A 16,222-nucleotide genomic window follows, 5' to 3' on the forward strand; every position below is an offset into this window, starting at 1 on the left:
TGAATTCTGTGCTGAATCCCTGCTCCTTCAGAAGGGTAACCTGAAGGTCAGTTATTGCTAACAAAGCCAGAAGTGGCCCCTTTCCCACTCTGAAGATGTTTCACACGAAAAGGCCGTTTGTTTGGCTTGCAGCCCTCTGAGGGAGGAGGACAGCGGAAGAGGAGGCAGGCTGGCACTGTAAGGCCTCTCCTGTTAGCCACCCCCAGGCCCTGTGCTGTCAGGGGCAGCGGGGGCCACTTTGCTGCCCTTCAGAGAACCTGAGGCTCCCACATACCTGTGGAGTGAGGGAGAGGTTGTCATCTGGGCCCGTGTTTCACCCATCAAAACCTATGGAGCAGTCAAAGCCCAAAGGATCCAAGCCCAGCTGGCCAGAGGAGTAGCTTCTGAAACAAGTGGCACTGGGTTGGGAAGGATGAGAAAGCCAAGTCAGGTGGGCCTGGTTCTCCGAAACATGGGGCAACAGTGACTTGGGCAAAAGCCTGGAACTGAGCGGCTGATAAGGCCACAATTACTGCCACCACCTCTCAGCATCTATGCGGGGGCAGACATTAGGCAGTGGGAACTGAGGAACTGGAGGACGTGTGGCAAACAGAGGATGGATTTTATCAGAAAAGAGAGGACACCCAAACACGTGCCTGCCCTATTTATCTTGCATGTCCTGTGCCAGGTGAAGGACACTGGAGCATGGTAAGGTTCCTGAGAACAACTGGCGGGCAGAAACGGGCTGGGATGGGCACTGCTCCCCAGGCAACATTAGGCCTCTGAGGGGGACGCTAATAGTGCTACATCTTGTGGGCTGTTAAAAAGTAGGTAACGAATGGCCTTTATTGCACTTTTTTGTTCTTAGGAAACAGGGGATTGCCCTGCAGTTTCTCCTGATTTGCAGAAATCACTGCAGATCAATGGTAAGGTGCAAGCAGAATCACGGGTGACCTCTGACTCTCAAGGGAAGAAGTCCAGTGATTGGTCTTTCCAGGACCTCAAGGGGCCACTCTTGCACCTGGGATCTTCGAGCTGGGTGAACTGGGTCTGGCTTGTCAATGTGTGGCAGGCAGATTGGTCGACCGGCAGACACTTGGAACAAAAGGTGGTGTGCCTGGGAAAGCTGGGGCAAACTTTCCAAACAAGGAAAATTTATTGGCAAATGTGCAGGTTCTGCAACCAGACTAGAACCACGATTCCCAATGTGCCTGACTCCCTTTCTCCCACTCTAGAACTGGACCACCCCAGAGGAACAGAGATGGCCTGGGAGGGCCCTGGGTCCAGCGCCATAGCATCAAACTGGAGATAACAAAAAGAAGGGGTTGGAAACAAAAGAGCAGTTTACATATCAGACATTGGTTTCGAAACAGTCTTTTTGAGCTCAGGAAAATGGAGGCAGATACCACTGGAGAACCTGTCTGTCTGTCTGTCCATCCGTCTCTCCTGGGCGACTCTGAATACTTCATATATAAATGGGGTGGTACCGTTTGTGGTTGATCTTTTTCCTACAAGTTGGGCAAGTATTAGCATTCTTCAGGGAATCGCGGAGGCACTGGCTACAGAAGACATGGCCACACTCTGTGGAAACGATGAGACGTCCATTCTGCACAATCTCAGAGTATCCATCCATGCAGATAGGACAACTGACAGTACCCGAGGGCCTGAGGCCTGTAGCGCCCTCATCCCTGGTGTTTCTGGGAGTATGGGTAGTCACATACACGTCTCTGTCCCTGGACAACTCCTCATCGTCACTGCTCACCACGCAGCTGTCAGCATGGTCCTGGGGCAGCCTCCCAGCATTCCTCCTTGGTCTTCTTCTTTCATCAACAATCACAACAGAGTCATTGTGAGTCAAGTCAACAACCACGGGCTCTAAAGATTCACAGGTGAGGTCCACAATTTCATCTCCAGCGGTTTCCACGAGTTCTATGGGCTCTGCTTCCAAGGAAATCTCGGGGGTGGAGGTTGCTTCCCGAGTTCGCTTCTGGGTTTGTCTAGAATTTATTGCTCCACCACGACGTTTTCTTGTACTCATTGTGCTCTTTGGTGCCAACCTACAGAAAAGGAAGTGATCTATACCAAGGTTTTCAGGGAAGTCAAATGTTCTCAACCTTTCATGCCGTCTGGTTACTCATCTGGCTTGCAAAAGAATTTGGATCCGGACAGATTTCCAGTATTTTCAAGTCCTGGAGCTAGTTAGGTCCGCAGGCGCCGCCGCCGTCGCACTCGAGAGAAGAAGCTGCTTCTCCAGCCGCCCAGGAGCTGGTTTGATTTTTTAAAAATGCCTTTAGAACCTTAGAAGTGACATTTGCATGAATGTTTAAAAACTGTTACCAAATTCAGGGAATTTTGTTTAAACCATGTGTGTACATGTGCATATATATATAACCTAAATGTCAAAGCATTGTTTATTTTTCTTGTTTTTGCCTATTTAATGCCCTTTAACCTTACCAAGGCCATTAAATACTTGAGACATTAGATGCTGCCTTTGCCGATTACCTCATTTGCATAGCAGTTTAGGAATACTCATTTCCTGTTTTGATAATTAACAGAATACTTGGGATTATAAAGCTTTACAGAATGACTTCTGACAGTTGACCATTTTAGCTACTGAGGTGTCAAACAAAACATCCCAGCAGTGGAATGACTCTATGGGAAGAGCATAAGCCTAGGTGTCAAATCTAGGTGACCTAGGTTTGATTTCTCCTGATTTTTTGACTTCTGGAAAGTAACTTAATAGTCATTTGTAAAACTAAAATAATACCCACTTGCTTGTCTGAGGGGGATACTAGGTAAAATAAAGTAGTGTATATATGCCTGCTGGAGAGGCTATGGAACGTCCTTGTGTAGCCTAGCTCCATTCTAGCTGCACCTAATTGTGACACAATGACTTAATCTCAACTGTCCTGAAAAATTTCCCCATTCTTAGGCTTTGATGTACCTTTCACTCCACACCCGTTGGGTAACACTTACCCAACGTCTGCATCAAATTTGGGTTTACACCTTCTCTTCAATTTGGCATAGACCATCTTGCAGCTAGAGAGGGGTTGCCCCAAGTAGTCTTACCCATCCTCCTTTCTCTGCACCATTCAAGTTTACTCCCAAATCTTCTTTTCTTAGGACTTGAAACATGCCTTGTATCTGGAGCGGAGATTAATGATTGCTAAGGTACAAGTATACAAGTATCAATGACAAAGAATATATTTATTCAAAGCTAAGAATATATTTATTTGTATTGATGCCATTAGAAAGCATTCAAATAGGACTTTTAGTAGATTAAAATGAATTATCTTTTTAGTGTATTTTTTTTCACACCAAGAAGCAAAGCTTACCTTATGCTTTCACTCATTAAGCTATCAAATCAAGGTGGAAGGGAATATCTAATGGACTTTAACAACTGAGGCATGGTGCATTATTGTTTCTAACTGTATTTGATTAACTAAATTTAACTTGTGGTTTGCATATCTACAGATAAATGTACTTTATTATTCCAAGATATTATTATGCTTCCATTTCTTTGAATTGTACTCCAATATCATGGTATATAATAAGAATATCACAAAGTTGGGCTAGTGGCATTGAAAGATAAGTTATAGCATAGTGAAATATTTGCAAGAGCTAGAGGATTCAGGGGAAACAGGAAACTTGAAGAAAACTTCCTGGAGGTGTTTTTTTTTTCTTTAAATAGAAGAAGACAAATTAGTTAATTGAAAATGCAATCTCAGGAAAAAGAAAGAAGATTTTGAATCTAGATCTTCTTTTTCTTACCGTCAGGTCAGCAAATTCTGATTAGAAAATTCCTCCTGTAGGGCTGATAAATAATTTCTGCTAAAAATTATTGTGAGAGAGCCAAATCAGCTGACATCTGAAAAGTAAATACAAAACTCCCTAAACAATTCCCAGTTTCTTCCCACCCTCCTAACTTTAATTTAGGGAGAAACATCAGCTATGGAAATGAATAAAAAAGAAAGACATCTAGGGGTAAAAAACATCTTGGGGTACAACATAAAGCTAATAGTGGAGAGAGGATTGCACACGTGGCCCACTCTTCATTCACACTCTTGCCTTTTATTTGTTTATTCACATATTTAGTGTAAAACCTATCTTTAGAATCTGAGAGAAGTTATCAAGTCTGAACCTGTGTTCCAAAGCAAGGAAGATAATTTGTATCTATCGGATGGTGTACAGATTGGATACAGCCTCAATTCATTCCCTTTTGGGAATAAATGACTGGCATCTCATCTGCTCCAGAAAAGCATCAAAAGTATTCTGGCTTCTTATGGCTTTGCGTGGTTCCTGGACATGGAGATTAAACCAGGGGCAGACAAAACCTCTTTGGAGACTTGAAGGATAAGGGACAATTTGGTGGTGGCCTGAATTTACAAAAATAAACTCCTGTTTGGTTGTGTAAAGAATGATTTGATAAATTTCCAATGGGAAACAACATATATACATAACACTTACTGAATTTTTATTACAACATCAAGAATTTTAGAAATCAAGGAAGCTTTAGACAATGACATAGTTCTATTGGCTCCTTTTACACATGAGAAACTGACAATTGCTTAGGGAAAGTACAGGGGCAATTTTTGTTTGGGAATAGGAGGTTAGACCAGATTACTTCTGAGATCCCATTCAATAAGTTTTTGAAACTGAGGCCCAAAGAGGTTAAGGAAATTGCCCAAGGTCACAGAGCTGACTGGGAGGGAAAGCCTAGAGTAGAATCCGGGTTTCTGGATTCCTTATCTATTTATGACTCCTTTTGTACTTAAAGTATTTGAAACTCAAAATAATAACGCCTTTGGGTAGTACACTTTGAGGAAACAACATAAACCTGGCAATCAAATGCTTACCTTTGGATTATCTTTTAATTCCCAATGTGATGAGTCACACAGCTAAAACAAAACAAAATAAAACAAAAAAAAAAGAAAAAAAGAAAAAAGAAAACACTGGCATACTAAGATGCTGTATCAGGAGCTAATTAAAAGGGGGAAGAAAACACTCAGATGAACTTTGTAATTTCCTCTGAATCTTTTGACAAATGTAACCTTAAATGCTGACCTGTTTTGAATGCAAATTTTCTAATGACAGTTGGTATTTTTCATGGATAAAGCAAGAGCTCCTCCTACGTTTTTAAAAGAAAGGCTTTAGTTCTAAGATCCTTTAAAATCCATTTAAACTAAGGAGCTGTTCATTGAGACAGTCTTCAGTGGTATTACAGAATTTGATTACAACTGGACACATTATTCATATAGAGTAAGTCTGATACTTTAGGGGAGAAAGTTTGCAGGTAAGAGGTAAGTTTTGAATATTTGTTTCACTTTCTTCACTTTTTCCTAATGAGATCTTGAATCTTTTTGGGGCAAAAATAGTTTGATTTGATACAACAATAATTTGGGGAGTACTGCATTTTTTTCCCACATGAATCTTATGGTTGCTGGATCATCAGTATGGATAGCACTATTGCTTTAATTTTTATTGTTGTTTTCTTATTAGCCTTTATTTTCTATAAAATTCATACCTCTTTAAAGCAAACCTGTTTTTTTTTGGTGGTGGTAAGGTAGTTGCATTTTAGAGTTAGGATGTTCTCTGAGATTAATTTCTATGTGATTTTTTTCTATGAGTCAGAATCCTTGACTTTGCAGCAACTTTTATCTCTTAAGCTCACAGACAATCATAGAACTTCTCTAAAATGAATGATTTCATTATCTTTGTATGATGTTTTGAATTAAGTTATAGAATATGCGTGTCCTTTTATGCATAATTTGCTCCTATATTATGATTTCATATACAGTAGAGTTATTCATATAAAATTTCCAATTTTCACAGCTTTTGCTCTGAAATGAACTATCATCTCATACTTCTGATGCTTGTTTTCCTCTATAGTTAACACTTAAATAATGAACATCACTTTTACAAACTGTACCCATTTTGGGTGCTTCCAGATTAGTTTTCTTCTTTAAATATGTAAGACGATACATAAAAGCAGGACATGAACACCGAAGATTAATGAGCTCTTTAAAAACAACTTTTTAAAGAGATTGGTTCTCACTCTGTTGCCCAGGCTGGGCTTGAATTCCTGGGCTCAAGCAATCCTCCCTCTTTAGCCTCTCAAGTAGCTGGTACTACAAGCACGCATCAGCTATTTTTTATTGAAATTTTTAAAACTCTGGAATGCTTTAGAGTGGAATTAGAATTCAATCCCAAGTCTGCCTTACTTCAAAATCTGAGCTCTTTCTCCTATTCCACACTGCCTACTAAGGTATTAGACAATAAAATATCTCAGCTGTTTTTGACTGAAATTTTAATAAATTCTATAATGTTTTAGAGAGTTTGTGACTCAAATAAATTGCACAGATCTATTATTATCATTATTATTACTAAGTGGAGAGAGTACTAAACTAAGGACCAAGAAATCTGATTTCCAATTCTAGATCTTCCTTGCATAGCTGTGTGACCTTGGAATGGACACCCCACCCTCCCTATCTTACTTTCCTCATCTGTAAAATGAACCAGATGTCCTGACTCTACCTAATGTTATGAAAGGCAATAAAATGTTAGAAATAACTATTTAAACGGTAGGATAAGACAAAGGAGAGGCAGAATGCCTATTGGATTGTTTTTATTTTTTGGTGCTGAGATCTCACCTGTAAATGATTAGTTGCTGCTTCCAAGGCATTTTTTTTTTTTTTTTTAATCAAAGAAATGTATCATATGTATTTTGCTACAACTTGGAGAAGTCAGGGTGGGGTGGGTTGCTTGTTCCTTTTGATATATTTTTTCAGTGTCTTCAAGGAATCAATAGGAGGTGGCTTCTGGATATGAGGGAAGCACTAGACAGCTAACAATTGAATTATTATGCCCACTGTGCTACAGACATTTTATATACACTATTCCATTTAATCATTTCCTAAGCCTTATGTAGGCAAGTAATGTTGCCTTCATTTCATAGATAAGAAAATTGGGATAGAGATAGCTCAAGTATTGAAATGGGAGAGTTCCCTTATGCCCCTCGCAGGGCATGCCACAGGGGTCAGTTCTTCGGTGTCAGGCTGCTGAAACCCCTAGGGGAGCACGCAGACAGACAGGTCCAGAGGTCGTGGGGAGTGCTTTTGGCTTCAACCCCATGGCAGCACCTAGGGGTGAGTGTTTATGATTCCTGAAACCCAAGTGGGTGTGTGTTACAGTGTGCTCTTTCAGCTTTGCTGTCTGCCGATGGCTTGTATTAATCAGCTCAATTAGACTCTCTGCCTTACTGCAAGGACAGAGGGCTTTCTGTATCCTGAGTTCTTGCCCAGTATACCAGAAAAATCAGATCACACATTGGCTTGGAGGATGAATGCAAGGTTTTATTGAGTGGTGGAGGTGGCTCTCAGTGAGATGGATGAGGAGCCAGAAGCAGGATGGAGTGCGAAGGTGATCTTCCCCTGGATACTCCTCCAACCGCCCCTGGTCAAACTCCCCTCGGTGTCCATGTTGGTCTGCTGATGTCTGCTGGTGTGTTCCTCTGCTCTTCTTGATGTCCAACCACTTGTGTCCATGCCCGCTGTGGTCTCAAGTTTTTATGGGCACAGGATGGGGAACATGGTGGGCCAGAGTGGTCATGGAAAATGCAACATTTGGGCGTGAAAACAGGAGTGCCTGTTCCCACTTAGGTCCATGGGCACAAGCCCTAGGGTGGAGCCCTTGCCAGGGACTCTGTCCTTCTCTACCCAGCACTTTCCTGCCCCCCTCCCGTATCACTGTCATGCCAAGATCTATGTGGCTTTTTCCATTACCCCATGCTGCTTCTGTGGTCACTCTGAGACAATTCTGAGAAGATAAACAATTTAGAATTGGGTCTTCCATTGTGCCTGTGGGATAAAAATTTATTCTGGGGAGATGGATAATATATAGGGTCACATAGAGTAGATTGGTAGGTGCTTCCATGGTGTGATGTGGGAGGCAGTGGTAGGTGAATGCCCATAAATGTTATCTTCATTGGCCTGCCATAGTTACTTTTCCTGAGATTTTTTACCACTAAAGTAATGCTTTTTTATTTGTTTATTTTTCTTTGCCAGTGGGGAGGTTGATGGGAAAGTTTCAATTTCAACTATGCATACTCCTAGAAAGGTTCATGTATGAAACCTTTTATTGTCTAATACCTGAGTAGGTATTATGGAATACTAGAAAGGGATCAAATTTTGGAATGACACAGACCTAGGATTGAATTTTGATCCACCACTTACTAGCTGTTTAATTTGCATATGATACTTCATCTTTCAGAGCTTCACTTTCTTCTTGAGTAAAACAAAGATAATAATGCATATGCATTGACCCTTAGCATGATAAACATAATGCATCAATAATCTGCTGTAGATAGCTGTAGGAGAATTGGAAGAGCACTAGAATGGAATTCTAGAGACTTGGTGTCCTATGACACCAAATATGAAGCTATATTTGTTTCATTCATTCAAGTAAATACTTATTGAGCTTCTACAATGTGTCATGCACTGTGCTAGGCACCAGGGATACATCAATGAACAATCAGAAGTCCCTGTCTTCTTAGATCTTAAATTCCAGTTTCATGCTAACCTAACTATATCCATTTCCTGATCATGTAGAGAGGAATTATTGTTCTCCATATTTTAGAGATGGGAAACTAAGGGTTAAATGATACAATGATGAACAAAATAAATATGATCCCTGACCTCATGATTGCAGTCCAATGAAACATAAATTAATCAGATAATCTCACAAATTAACATAAGATTTAAACCATGATAAGTCTCTAAAAGAAAGGTAGTCAATTCTCTGAAAACACGTAACAGGGACTTCATCTTCTTTGAGCAGTTGACGTCTTAGCTGAGAACTGCAGAATGAATCAGTGCTAACCAGATCATCCTTCTCCATGTCCTTACTCAGATTCTTCTGGAATTCCCTCGGCTCTTTTACATCCTCTTTAGTGGTTATTGCAAACTTTTTCCTCTCTTTTTAAGCCTCCAACTCAGTTATTATGCATTTATTCTCAGGAGATGGGCTTGCCTGCTATTTCACACAGAAAATAAAAGCCATCAGATCTGCTTGAACCACTTATCCACCTACTTTCCTGTTTTTTCCAGATCATCCTTCTCCATGTCCTTACTCAGATTCTTCTGGAATTCCCTCGGCTCTTTTACATCCTCTTTAGTGGTTATTGCAAACTTTTTCCTCTCTTTTTAAGCCTCCAACTCAGTTATTATGCATTTATTCTCAGGAGATGGGCTTGCCTGCTATTTCACACAGAAAATAAAAGCCATCAGATTTGCTTGAACCACTTATCCACCTACTTTCCTGTTTTTTACACACACATTGAGTTGTATCTTCACCCATGCTTTTGTCCTGTCTGAGAGGAAAAACTAGCCCTCTATCTGTCCAAGTTCAATATGTCTGTGATTTAGAGCACATGCTGTCCTCTTGCTTTCTCAGGGCCCCTTTTCATAATTATCCTCTTTCTTCTCTGTGTTTTTAACCTTTTCCTCCCATTGAGTTCTTTTCATGACAAAAATAAAAATAAAAAGTAAATAAAAGAGACATCTTTTCTTGACCATTCCCTGTATAACCAAGTTGTGTACAACCTGTATAACAAGGCTTCAATAAAAGTGGTCCACACATATAACTGCCTTTACTAAGGTGGCTTATGCCTGTAATCCAAGCACTTTGGGAGGTCGAAGCGGGCATGGATCACAAGGTCAGGAGATGGAGACCATCCTGGCTAACTTGGTGAAACCCTGTCTCTACTAAAAATACAAAAAATTAGCCAGGCTTGGTGGCGGGTGCCTGTAGTCCCAGCTACTCGGGAGGCTGAGGCAGGAGAATGGCCTGAACCTGGGAGGCGGAGCTTGCAGTGAGCCAAGATGGCGCCAGTGCACTCCAGCCCAGGCGACAGAGCCAGACTTCATCACAAAAAAAAAAAAAAAAAGACTAATTACTTCTTATTTCCAAATGCAACAGACACATTTCAATTCTTGTCCTCCTTTCTCAAGTCCCCAAATTTTTTGACATGTGAGGCACTTTGCTTTTTAATACTCTCTCTTTGAAATCTTCTGCTTCATTAGTTTCTGTGATACCACTTTCTCCTTTCCTTCCTCCTTCTTTTCTGGTCACTCTGTAGTCTCATTTGTGAACTACTCTATTGCAAATGCTACCTGCAAATTCAGTGGTCCAAATATCTCTACAATCTCTCCAGTTTTATTCTCTGTTTTCAACTGATCACTAAAGCCTGTCCATTTTACCTCTTTAATATACATTATATGTTCCATCTTTTTTAGAGCATTATTATCTTCGTAGTATGGATCTTCATTATCTCTATCCTGAACTATTTATAAGTCTCCTAACTTGTTGTTTCTGTCTCCTTTCTTGTCCCCCTCAGATCTGTTCTTTCAAGGGTGGCAAAAGCCGTATTCCTGCAGTTTACATGTGTTAAACTGAGCTGTCTATTGGATATATCCCTCAGGTTCAGAAATCCTTCAGTACTATCTGATAACCCTCAGGATTAAGTCCAAAGTCTTTTAATGTGGCTCAAAAGGCATGCCTATGTACATCTTATACTGCAGCCAAAAACAAACTATTTGTAGATCCCTGAATTCGTTAAACTTTATCAACTCCCTGCATTTATTTAATTACCTGACCACCATTCCCAAGACCAGATTGAGTACCTGTCCTCTGTGCTTCTAAATGCTTGCCTCTTTCCTGGAACTTACTACATTTTATTATAAGTGACATTAGTAAGAATCTAGTCCACAAATGGATATGCAAGAAATTTCACATTTTAAAATGTTCTTATAAGCTCTCCTGTATTCAACATTCTGCCAGGAAAATAAGACACACAATTTTAGTCAATACTCAAGCCTCCTGCTGAGTTTTGCAAATATTTTGAGGCCTTAGGCTACACCAAAACACAGATACTCCTCAACTTATGATGAGGTTATAATAAACCCATTGTAAGTTGAAAATATAAGTTGAAAATGCATTTAATACACCCAACCTACCAACGTCATAGTTTAGCCTAGCCTCCCATAAATGTGCTCAGAACCCTTACATTAGCCTACAGTTTGGCAAAATCATCTAACGGAAAGCCTATTTTATAATAAAGTGTCGACTATCTCATGTAACTGTATATCACTAGCCTGGGAAACAATAAAAATTCAACGTACATCAAAACTGTGATGGTTTTGCACCATCGTAAAGTCAAAAAATTGTAAATTAAACCATTGTAAGTTGGAGACCATCCGTACTGGGGAGGCCCTTTGAGCTATTGATCATTAATCTTCTGTCAACTCCCTGATGTACTCTCTGATACCCCATTTTGTCTCCACCTGGAATGGTCCTTTCATGTTTGCTGCTGCTGCTTCTGTGCTATGCTTGGGGGCTTGGGGAACTGGATCACTGCTGAGTTTTGGTCCCCTGTATTTCAGGCTCGGCACACTCATTGAAACTCTTCTGAGCTTTTGCCCCTGTTTTAGGCTGCTGCCATCAAATGTTGAGCTGTTCCCTATTTTCCCTGCCACCACCAACTCCTATCAGACTCCTGACTTCTTTTTGTCTAAAGTCTGTTTCCCTTTTCCATCTCTCAGGGCTCTAAAAGGAATTTCATCTGTTGTCTTGAGATCCTCACTGATATTAGAGAGAATAATCTCTCCCATGAGTCTGGGTTTTGGGAAAATTAAAGCCAGGAAGGCAAGTGTGGACAAGTGGCAACAGGGGAGGAGGAATTTCCATGGGTAGAAACAATAAAATGGCCCATTTATCTTCTAGAAATGGGATGAAAAAGAGAAAAAAACAGGGCAAAACACAAATGATTGTCTCAAAATAACGTAGCCACATACTTGTCTGGTTAGAAGACTGTCCTCTTCACTAAATGGTGAGTGCCTTTTAAAATATTGCAGAATTTTATTCACTTATATTTTAGTAGAGAGTACAGAGGAGACTCACAATCCAATCTGGGGGAGAGAATAGAGAAAGCTTATAGAATGAAGTAGTACCTGAGCTAAATCTAAATGACTAGACTAGGTAGGGCAGTATTGGTATCAGTGGGAAAAGGCTTAGAGATAAAATAAGACTCGGCTTTTCAAGACCTATAAGTAGAAGATGAGTCTAAAAGTGGAAAAGTATTGCTTGCCATGCTAAACATTTTGTATGTTGTTTTATAAGACAACACAATGTAGAGGTTAAAGGCACAAACTCTGAAATGGCATTGCCGGGCTTTGAATTTTGGCTCCATCACTTGATAGCTATGAGACCCCAAGGGAATCATGTAGCTTCTCTGTGTTACAGTTTCTATATTAGTAAAATGTGATAACATCAGTACCTACTTCATAATACCATAGTAAGGACTAAGTGAATTAATACAGTGAAGTGCTTAGAAAAACACTGTCACACCAGAAGCACATTGAATTGTGAGTTATTATAAATTGTTCTGCAGAGCAGTGGGAAACCCATGAAAAAGTTTGAACATATTTGAGTTTTTAGAAGGTCATGCTAGCTACAGTGTGAGAATGACCAGAGCCTGACTTATTGTAAGATGGAAAATGCATTAGGAGGTTATTGCTGTTGATTAGTCAAGAGATGGTAATGGCTAGAATCTGTCGTGGCAGTGAAGAAGGAATGACAGAGATGGACTGCAAAGATGCTTAGAGAATTGAATCTTTAGGATATTGTGTATGTGCATGAAATGGTGGTTGAGGATAAATGAGAGAAAGGAATCTAAGATGACTTCTAGGTTTCTGGCTTGGGAAATCATCCTAGCATTTGATAAAGGAAATAAAGAAAAGGAAGATGATAAGTTGTGTTGGCTGAGCATGGTGGCTCACACCTGTAATCCCAGCACTTTGGGAGGTACTGGCAGATCACCTGAGGTCAGGAGTTTGAGACTAGCGTGGCCAACATGGTGAAACCCTGTGTCTACTAAAAATACAAAAACTAGCCAGGCATGGTGACAGGTGTCTGCAATCCCAACTACTCGGGAGGTTGAGGCAGGAGAATCGCTTGAACCCAGGAGATGGATGTTGCAGTGAGCCAAGATTGTGCCACTGCACTCCAGCCTCGGTGACAGAGTGAGACATTGTCTCAAAAAAAAAAAAAAAAAAAAAAGTTGTGTTAATGTTTTGGGTATTTGTAATCTTCATGGATTTCATGTTCTCTGAAGCAGAGATAACTGAATGATATCATCCATCAGTAATTTGAAATCATGTATTGAAGGATTTTCTAGATACTTTAAGATAATCTGACTAAGGAGAAATTTAGTGCTGTTCCAAGGAAGATATACTTTCTTCTCCATGCTTTTCTTTGATAAGTTTGTTAATTATATAGTTTAAAAATATTGTTGAGAAAAATCCTTTGGTGACTGATGAGTGATATTTGAGAAATGGACAGGACTTGACTATGGATTGACTATGGTGGTGTGTAGATGTCTAGGGTAACTCTCTGGCTTCTACTGTTGAATGGATACTGCAAGAACACTTGTTTTCAAGTGGGAGATCATGATTCTGGCATTTGACATTTTGCATTTGAGGTATGCTTGAGACTTCCACGTGAAGATATTTAGAAAGCAATTAAATATACATCCCTGGAGCTCAGAAGAATAGTTCACAGGGGAGATTGTCTCAGTCTGTTTTGTGTTGCTATAAAGGAAAACCTAAGGCTGGGTAGTTTATAGATAAAAGAGTTTATTTGGTTCGTGTTTCTGCAGGCTGTACAAGAAGCATGGTTCTGGCGTTAGATTCTGGTAAGGACCTCAAGAAGCTTTCAATCATGGTGGAAGGCAAAGTGGGAGCAGGTGTGTCACATGCAAGAGAGGGAAGAAGAGAGAGTGGGGAGGAACGTGCCAGGCTCTTTTTAACAATCAGATCTACATGAACTAATAATAGAACAAGAACTGACTCATTACCAAGGGAACAGCACCAAACCATTCATGAGGGTCTGCCTTTATGACCCAAAGACCTCTCACTAGGCCCCACTTTCAACACTGGGGATCAGATTTCAACATGAGATTAGGAGGGGACAAATATCCAAAGTATATCAGAGATATATTTTGGAAGTCATTGGTATATAGATGATAATGGAAGCTGTTGGGGCAGAAAAAATTACCAAGGGAGAATATAGAATCAAAAGAGGTGAAGGCTTTGGGCCAAACCTCAAAGAACTCTTGACATTTACTATTAGGATAAGTAATGGATAAGCCTGAAAATGAAATGAAAAAGTGACCAGAGAGGTAGAAAGAAAACTGGGAAATGGGTGTCAGAAAAGCCAAGGGAAAAGTGTTTCAAGAAGGATGATGATAAACAGGTGAATGCTGCTGAAACATAAATAAGATTGGGATTAAAATATTAATTAGATTCAGTAACATGGAGGTCATTAGTTATTCTAGTGGGACCTGTTTCAGTAGAGCTATGGATTGGTGGTGAGGTGAAGGAAGAACCCAGAAGGAAATGGAGTGATGAAGAGCGAGAGGGGAAGTTTCTGGAAATTTGGCTGTGAAGAAGATGGGAGTATTGGGACAGTAGCTGCAGACAAATATGTAGGCAAAGTAATTTGTTTTTATATTTACGGTCGGGAGAAATGAACAGGTTTAAAAGCGAATGAGATGCATTTAGCTGAGATGTGTGTATCCATACATACATCTTATGTATGTGGAAGATATATGAGAGATGAAAAAAATGACTAACATTTTTGAAAGTGTGAGCAGGGTTAGAATTCAAAACAGATACGAGGAGCAGGAGGGAAAGAAGAGATAATGTGGAAAGATTCTTGTATCATATCAGAAAGATGAGGGAATTTCCGTCTGATGGTTTCAATTTTCTTTTCCAAAGTATGAGGCAAGCTCATGTGCTGAGATCAGGGGAGAAGGGACGAAATGACTTAAGAGAATGGAAAAGGTTTGTAATGGTCAGTAATGGAATGATGTTGAACAGAGACAAGTAATAGGGCTCCTGAGTAATACCATGGGCTTATTTAACATGAAATGTTGTGCAATTATCATGGAACTAATCTGTAGTGGGACTTCTTTCATTAGCACCCAGCAGTGATGTAAGCAGTATTTAAGCCATGGTCATAGATAGTGGAAGACAAGAATGTGCTTGCATGTGAAAATTTGTACATACACTTCATTTGTATTCTGGTTGTAAGTATCAGAAAATAAGGAGGGCTTAGGACCTCCCTAAGAGTGCCCCAACTTTTTAAAAATTCTTTTTTTTAATGGAATGCTTCAAGAATTTATTTGTCATCCTTGTCCAAGGGCTATGCTAATCTTATCTGTATCATCCCAGTTTTAGTACATGTGTGGCTAAAGTGAGAACCCCATCCTCTTCTAAGAAGTAAAGCGGGGGCCAGAGGTGCTAGTCATTCTAACCCTCCATTGATGCTTTAAAATGGAAGACAAGGCCATGCTCTTTGGGATGATTGTACTCCACATAGTTCTCTTGCCCTGGCAAGCTTGACTTTGCTCTTCCAGCAGTGATTAATCTCTGGTTATAGAATCAGCTATCTTCTTTATCTAGCACTTTTGCAGGAAGAACAGTGTACATTGTTGATAGAAATAACACTGATTCATTGAGAGGAAACTTGAATTTCAGGATATTCTGATAATAACCAAAGCATGTGGAGTGAGCTGCCAGTCATTAGAAAACGTGGAGACAAAAAAAGATTAAAGAGTGCACTGCCAGAACAGCATTCGGAAAATTATGGCAACAACTCATGATGCTGGAAGAAGTGCTACGGCACGTGTGAGCAGTTCATAGCAACAGAATTACCAGAAAGCCATAGAGCGTCCTCCAGCACTTACAGCTTATTTTTTTTTCTTGAGACAGAATCTCGCTCTGTCTCCCAGGCTGAAGTGCAGTGGTGCAACCTTGGCTCACTGCAACCTCGCCTTCCGATTCAAGTAATTTTCCTGCCTCAGCCTCCTGAGTAGTTGGGATTACAGGCACCCACCTGCAGAGACAGGGTTTCACCATGTTGGCCAGGCTGGTCTCGAACTCCTGACCTCAAGTGATTGCCCGCCTTGGCCCCCCAAAGTGCTGGGATCACAGGCGTGAGCCACAGTGCCTGGCCCACTTATATCTTCCTGTTTACAACATTCAGGACTTTGAAAACCTCAAAGGGGGACATTGAAGAATTGTCATATTGTATTTTTGTCCCTGTGAAAAATTTCTACTTCAGCATTTTGTGGTTGTAATATTTGCAAGTGGGGTGGCTGAGTATGGTTTATTTCCCAGGTACTTGG

At 40.4% G+C, this 16,222-nt stretch overlaps 1 protein-coding gene, 1 non-coding gene and 1 pseudogene across 2 annotated transcripts in view; 1 reads left to right on the forward strand and 2 right to left on the reverse strand.

Annotated features, from left to right (window-relative positions):
• Positions 1–640: 640 nt before the first annotated feature.
• Positions 641–2,238, reverse strand: LOC119620934 (E3 ubiquitin-protein ligase RNF4 pseudogene; annotated as a pseudogene).
• A 2,936-nt stretch (positions 2,239–5,174) lies between these two features.
• IL13RA2 (interleukin 13 receptor subunit alpha 2) overlaps positions 5,175–16,222 on the forward strand; it is a 38,595-nt gene continuing 27,547 nt past the window's right edge. The window contains exon 1 of the mRNA XM_073013173.1: positions 5,175–5,279. The gene's annotated coding sequence lies outside the window, so the exon portion shown is untranslated. The remainder of the gene's footprint in view (positions 5,280–16,222) is intronic.
• Positions 15,190–15,298, reverse strand: LOC119621065 (U6 spliceosomal RNA). Its single transcript, XR_005237591.1, has one exon. It is a non-coding gene; the product is annotated as a U6 spliceosomal RNA (small nuclear RNA).

This window comes from Chlorocebus sabaeus, chromosome X (genome assembly GCF_047675955.1).
Source record: "Chlorocebus sabaeus isolate Y175 chromosome X, mChlSab1.0.hap1, whole genome shotgun sequence".
NCBI classification, from domain to species: domain Eukaryota; kingdom Metazoa; phylum Chordata; class Mammalia; order Primates; family Cercopithecidae; genus Chlorocebus; species Chlorocebus sabaeus.